This window comes from Python bivittatus, unplaced genomic scaffold (assembly GCF_059951505.1).
Source record: "Python bivittatus isolate LINGU-HERP-01145 unplaced genomic scaffold, Pbiv_v1 ctg000050_np1212, whole genome shotgun sequence".
NCBI classification, from domain to species: domain Eukaryota; kingdom Metazoa; phylum Chordata; class Lepidosauria; order Squamata; family Pythonidae; genus Python; species Python bivittatus.
The window spans coordinates 9,101,971-9,109,632 of NW_028277033.1; positions in this window are offsets into that span (position 1 = coordinate 9,101,971).

Below are 7,662 nucleotides of genomic sequence, written 5' to 3' on the forward strand. Positions count from 1 at the left end.
CAGTTTCCCACTGGATTCTCATTAGGTCTTCAGTTAACTAGCTCAGGTACCATCACTTCTAGGGAAGAGAGCATCTGAGAGGTACAGCGCACGGGCACACACTTTGCAGAGGAAAAGGTCTCCTGCCACCTTGCACTCAGGAACCTCATCACAGTGGAAGAGCTTCAGATCCTGCAGCATCGCCGTTACCCAAAAAGACATCACAGGTCTCCGTGGACAAAAATGTGACCTAGTATAAGGCAGCAGCATCATATACTGAAAAACCTTTTACATGTGTTGACTGCTCTAAGGATCCTCTACAGAGACTTTCAGTTTCTGTTCCATTCAAACAGCAAAACAAGCCCCTTTTGAAAACTGGCGTGTTGGCCAGATCACTCGCATCCCTCACCTGTTTGAATAGGGTCATTTTATGGTTCAATGGCATTGGTGAGATACTGCACCCACACAAGTGGCATGGGTTCCATTCTGCAAAGTCAGGAAATCCCTTCTGTGTCTGTTTCTATCTCAGCCCTTGCAAGGCTCTTTCCCTTGACTGACTCCGGGTCTGAAATCTCTGTCAGCTGAAGGCAGAGTGGAGCTAACATGGAGCAAAACTGCCACATGGAAACTTCATTAATTTTAATTCTGTGCCCTTCTTCTAGCTTTCAGGTCCGCCAAGAAACTTTATGTTGGTCTAAATAGTAAAGTCTCAGTCAAGTCAAGTTGGATTCCTGGGATTTATGTGGTCACATCCATGTTGTTTTCTTGGCAACAATAGAGAAATCACCTGCCAATACTTTCTTCCATGCTTTCTTTCTGGGCTAGATGAGTTCTTGGCAAATATAGAGCAAATTGTACAACATTTTTGTCTGGGAATAAATGATACGTAATTTCCCTTTCCCTTGGTTTGTCAGCTTAAGTAGCCTTTTAAGCCACAATTCTAGTCTAAATTTCAAGGCTAGAATTCCATCAGTACCCTTGGTTTATCCTCTGTTTTTCCCACCTCAATCCCCTAGAAGTTGTAACTTCCTGTTATTCATCTGTGGTGTAAGAAAGCATTTAAGAGCCAACTGGAAGACTTGGTTCAATTTCTCGCAGTGTTGTACCTGTTTCTTCAATTTACCTTTGAAGCAGGTTGTCCTCATTAAAACAAATTAAAAACGTAGTGCAAAAATCCATCTAGTTTCCTTAGAGCAGTTTAAAAGGTTAATGCCAGGTAAGAAACACAGATTAGCAGAGAAATACAACGGCCATCACAAGGATTCTCAGAATTTCACATCGCCAATCCACCTTCAGAAAGGAGATTGCGCTCCTGAATGGGACACATTTATGTCTTTCCTGGAGGGGGTAAAGCAGGAAATCCAGAACACGTGTTTTGTAATTCTTAGAAGCGGCCTTGTGGTTTAGCAGTTAGATGCGACAACCACAATGCCAAGCTGCAATAACATTCCTGAAGTTTCTTGCTGCCTCTCGCATTGGCAGCACGCGGACCACTTTCTTTCAAAGACAGTAGCAGAGGTGAGGTGGCGTCTTCTCCATCAATACTGCTTCCATTCAGACAAGCACCACCTTCAAAGCTGATTGTTTATTGATTCAGATAATATTAAAATATATTCAGCTTTAATCCTGTTCTGAGAATGTGGATAATGTAGTTGCGTAATACTGGAGAATCATAAATCTTTGCACTGGCTCCTCAAATTCACAGAAGTTCTGGAAATGTTCAGGTTGCTAAGAACCTGCTTGTGCACCCCATTTTCAGGAGGTGCTGCTCTTCCACTACAGCATCTATATTAGACAACAGCCATTCTCTAGATCAGTGTTTCCCAACCTTGGCAACTTTAAGATGTGTAGACTTCAACTCCCAGAATTCCCCAGTTGGCAGGGAATTCTGGGAGTTGAAGTCCACACATCTTAAAGTTGCCATAGTTGAGAAACACTGCTCTAGATATTAGCCTGGTCCCCTCACTCAGAGCTGCCTGGAAGAGCTTGAAGACTGAGCTTTTCCAGTGGGCTACTGGAGAGCAATTCTTGTTATTCCTACTTAGAATTTTCCTATTATTTGGTATTAGAATTCTTTTTATTTATTTATTGAATATTGTGCTTTCAACGTGTGATTACATTGGGGAAAATTTTATTATATTTTGACATGTTGTAAGCTGCCAGGAGTCTAAAAGATTCAGTGGCCCACACATTTGATAAATTGATGGAAATAAATCCGTTGAACCTGGCCGAGGTCCACAGGAATGGCTTGGAAGATCTATAGCTCCTCCCATATTTCCATGATCTTATTAGCAGCTGATTACGGAGTTTACAGGTACAGATTCCACCTCTCGTTTCAACCCTGACTCTTCTATTCAATGCTTTCATGCAGCAGAAGAGAGGACACACTCAACAGAGGAAGACAGCAAAGTCTCTTTCACTAGATGGCTTCTTTCATTCTCGCAAGCCTTGCTGAGTCTTGGTGACTTTCCCCCTTGCTGACGGTTTAGCACCAAGTCAGTCTGCCTCAATGCCTCCTCTTAAAAATTCCACAGGATAGAAATGACCCGGGACATCATGCATTCTCTATGGTCTGAACAACCAAGAGATTAAGACATCTGATCCTATAAATCTTGTTTTCACCTTTATTTGCAGGGTTGGAGGCCTGAAAACCATAACAACTATCTCTCATGGCATTATCTATAAATTTACCTAAGTTCTCCTGATCATGGCTGAGGAGTGATTCATACGTGCATGTCCATCACAGTTACCTCACCTTTGTTCGCTCAGGACTGAGAGCTAATTCACATACATTAAAGGCTTCTTGCACCTCCCCACAGGCCGCACATACCTTAATGTTGTGTTCTGATTTAATGAAAATCCTGAACTTGAATCAGGCCGTTTGGGACAGAAGGTGAGTCAAAGACACCTAACTTATTCCATCTCCAGTCCTAAATATTCCTAAATATTCTGCACAACTCTGTCTCTTATATGTGCTTTGGGAACATGGTGGACTGGAAAGGGTGATACTATATGCCAAAAAGAGGGATTTTTTTAAACAAAAAATTGCTTTCAGCTTGTGTTCATGTAAAAGCTTGAATGAGAAACAGAGGTGGAGGAATTGTAGCTCCATCTTCAGATCAACAGGATATCTCCAATCACAGCTTCCTCAACATATGTTGAAAATCCATCATGGAAGATGGATTTTCACCCAGCCTCTCTATGTGTGGTAGCACATTCTCTTCTGAATGGCCAACTTTTCCTTTTTCCATTCATCCTCTCTAACCCTGTCTTTACTTGGCCTACTCTCATCAAATCTTCCTTCAGTAAGTTTGCACATCCAAACTTTCCATTCTTCTTCTTTCTCCTCCCTTCCCTACCTGGATGACCTTGGATGACGCCCATATATGGAAGACTAATATGAAATCCCAAAGGGCTATAGGCTGGATTGGGAAATCAAAAATCATCCTGGAAGAAAGCAGTGGTAAACATCTTCCTTACTGTTGCCAAGAAAGCTACATCGGTGAAGTCACCCCAACTCAAGTTTGACTAAGTAGACTCTCTTTCATCTGCCTTCCCCTTCCCTTCGCAACATATTCCAGACTTTAATTTTCTTTTAAAAGACAACCATATACTTCTTCATGATTAGTTAATTTAGTTAGTCCTTCACGCTTGTTCATTCATTCATTATATTATGATAGTAGCCTTGACTTTACTGTTCATTCTTTCCCTCTCTACACTCTGCCAGTGCACATTCTTACCAGCCAGGCCATGATTAGGCTAAGAAATATGTTCTGAAGATGTGGAAAAACTCCATTATATTTTATCACCCTTGTATTGAGAATGCTCTGCGTAGCTTCTAGGAACTACTGACCTTCTCCTGCCCAATTTTCAACAAAATTACAAAACTGTAATGATTGCTTGAACATCTGGAAACAACCATGCACCTACAAACAGGCTACATTTGCTTGAACAATCCTTGAAATGCACTTGTCTCTTGCACTGTTGCCTTCAGCCCTTCCTCCCACTCTTAAAATATTTCTAATTAGATGGAAACCCATTCCCGAAAGTGTTGTGCAGATATTCTGTCTTCTTCTCCTGAACTGTTTGGTTTTTTTTTTTTTTTTGTCAGATGGGGAAAATGGTAGAAGACACAGAGGTAAAACGTGGAGGGTTGTTTAAAAGGGGAAGCCAATGTTATACGCACTCCCTCGCCCCCATGTTTTCCCTCCATGTTTTCTACCTTTCCCCCAATCTTGATTGAAGCAGGATAATTGCATAATCAGAGACTAATGCCCTGTGCTCATATCAAAGATTATATTAGACTGTGCACATCCTGAGAGAGGAGCCTGCCAATTGTATTAGAGACTGCACCTCCTGGTAAGGAGGAAGGACATATACAGAGTTTCTCTGTGATGCTAATGAATCTGGCAGTGACTGTGCAAATGAGCAACAAGAAGTAGCACAGGAAGGAAACTACAGAAGACTGCATGGGAAGGAAAGGAAGAACAGCAATGGGAAAATATGTGGTTGAAAGGATTGAAATTTACACTATGTTATAATCTTAAGGAGATTTTTTATAAAATGATGTACCGTTGGTGTATGTCACCAGAGAAATTGTCTAGAATGTATAAAGGCACTTCAACATTATGTTGGAAATGTGGATAACAAGAAGGGAAATCTTTTCAGGCTTGGTGGACGTGTAAAAAAGCTAGAAAATTCTGGATTCAGACACACACACTGATTCAGAGGATTTTAAAGGTGAATATACAATTGAGACCAGAGGTTTTTCTTTTGGGATTGATGGACAAACAGTTGGAAGGAAGTCATGGAACTTTGTTTCTGTACATGTAAATGCAGCGAGATTTTTGTATACACAAAAATGGAAAGATTTGGCACTACCCACAATGGAGGAATGGTTGGTGAAGGCGACGGAACTTGCTGAGATGGCTAAATTGACTTCTTTGATCAACAAAAGACAGTATCTACATTTATTGCTGACTTATGAACTTTTTGTGTAAAACAGAAAAAAACTTATGATTTACGGTTTTGATGACTAGACAGGATAGATTATAGAAAGAAGAGAGTTATGTTGTAACCACAGAGTAAGAGGTAAATTTATAATTGTACTTATAACTGCTGTGAAGAAGATCGGGAGCCGCTCCTTTGTATCTTTTTTCTTTCTTTTCTATTTTTCTTTTCTTTTTTCTTTCTTTCTTGCACTTTTAGCTCTCTCTTTAATTTCTTTCTTTTTCTTTTCTTTTTCTTACTTCATAATAGTTTGCATTATTTTTTATCTTCCTTTTTAAAAGTCTTCAATAAAAATTATATTAAGAAAAGAAAGGAAAGGAAGAATAACGAGAAGCCTCTCTTCTGAGGAAAGACAGCTGTTAAATCTCAGCCTTATCCTGGTCCTAAAGAAGGAAGGACTTGAGAGGCAGTCAGTGTCAGAGTAAGTGCTGGAACAGGTCTGTCTTGGGTGATTAACCAGGCAGCAGCTGAGGGAAACACCAAGTTTGGTAGATGTAAGCTTACTTCATTGGTTGCTCTGTGGACTGGGTGGCCTTTGACCAACTTATCTTGTTTGTCTGTTAGACTCCACTCCTGCTAGAAGACTTCTGGAGAGCCCACAATACACAGATGTAGGTTCTGACTTAGCTTTGGTTCCTTGGTTCATGTTTACTGGTGGCTTCTTTCAGCTAGAGATGGTTAACTTCCTGCTAAGGAACATATAGCTCTCCCAGCTATAAAATAGAATGGAGATTTTTCTCATGGTGGATGCCAGAGGAGATAGCTAGTGAAATAATGGTGCATTTAATTCAAAGCAAGGTCAGGTAAATATATTTGGCTTCCTGATGCAAAGCATCAAATGTTTGACCACTCAAGTGAAAGTGAATGATGTCCTAAGGCCCTTGTGTTATTCTGGCAACGAGATGGAGAGCTGGGTACTAGACAACTTTATTTTGATCCATGGCCAGCTTAAAACAAGATATGATAGAATCCAGCCATAGAAATGCGATGCATTTATGTGTAAGCAAAACAGTGCAGCACTGTTCTCCATTAATGCTAAGGCTAAAAGCTAAAACGAATGCCTCAAGTTAGAAAAGAAAAGAAAAAAAAGATATAAAATTATAAATAAATTATAAAACTAGATATTCAGTCTGTAGTGTAATAAATTAACAACATATACCTAAATTGTACTGTAAAATCTAATAATCTAAGATATTAATGGCAAATGACAATGGATATTCATTCATACATGACCACAGATTGATAGAGCAAATGTGGAGATGTTACTCATGTAGACCAGAAGTCAATTGTTTGTGTACATTCACAGCTGCTTTGCAAATTCCGCCATATTATGTTTAAGAAGACTTTTCTTATCTGATGAAAGGAAATTAACAGATTCCTCAGGCTGGCCTGGAGCATGTAACAACAAGGGAAAATGAGTCTTCAGATATCATTATAGGAAGAACAGTGTAAGAGCACATGATGGTTCAGCTGAATCCACCCTCCGTGGCTGGTTCAACTAGCTATGGGAACTTTATCATATCTCAGTTAAAAAGTGCTGAAGGCAAGGTATTGCACCTGGTTCTGAAGAAAAACCTTTATTAAAAAGGGAAGATGAGTGAATTGATATCATTAGCTGGTTTGGGGTGGTGGTTAATTCCCATGCTTGGATGGAATTGGAGATGAGACTTTTCTTCTTCTGAGATTCAATATCTAAGAACCTTTCTCTGATAAGTCTCTTGGCTTCAGTAAATTCAAGGGAATCTGGGAAATCAAGGAAGCGGGTGCTGGATGAAAACTTTCTAAAAATTGAGTCCAAGAGGACTGAAAATTATCAGAGAAAAGAAATGGGATCAACCCAACTGGAGGATAATGACATTTAAGCCAATATTTGAAAATTAATAACCAGGCTGTTACTTCAATCCTCATCTGAAGGAGACAGAAAATATCTCCAGTTCTATGAATTAAGGGTACAGTGGATATTCTACAAGAAAACATGCTGTAGAGGGATGTTTCCAACTTTGAAAGAGGCTCTTCCAATGTTGTTGAAGTTCAAAAGAGGAATTCAGTGCCCGGATCTCCTGGAATGACCCATTTTGAGATCAGAACATTTGGTTATGGACATGGGTTGACTTTAAGAGGATTGTGTGTTGGTCTAAGAACTTTTACTTTTCCCCAACTGCTTTCTAGAATGCAGATTACTCAAAAGCATTTAGTCAAAGTTAGGTTGAAAAGACTTAAACAGAAAGGCAGTGATTGGGGGAGAAAAAGAACAAAATTGGAGGCCATATGTGTGTCGGGAATTCCCTCTCTGCCCAGGCCCTCTCTTGCAAATGCTATTTTATTACTCTAAGCTTTCTCCTCATTTGATTGCTTGCCTTAAATTTGATTTTACTTGATGCTCTGGTTATTGTATGCTATTCATTCCAGCATTAAGAGTTTCTATTTTAAAGCGAATTGGGACGTAAGTTAAAAAGTGAGATATGATTGAATGGCTTTTGAGGATATTTCCTGGGGAAGTGTGGAATTAAACAAATACATTGCTACATGCATTTGGTCTTTTGCAAGAAAAAAGAATCATCTGGGGGGAAAAATCCCAGTGACTAATAGAAAAGTTTATGAACTACTAAGGCTGGATTTCCCCACCACGACCAATTTTGGTGAATTCATAACTTTGGAGGATTTATCTGAAAG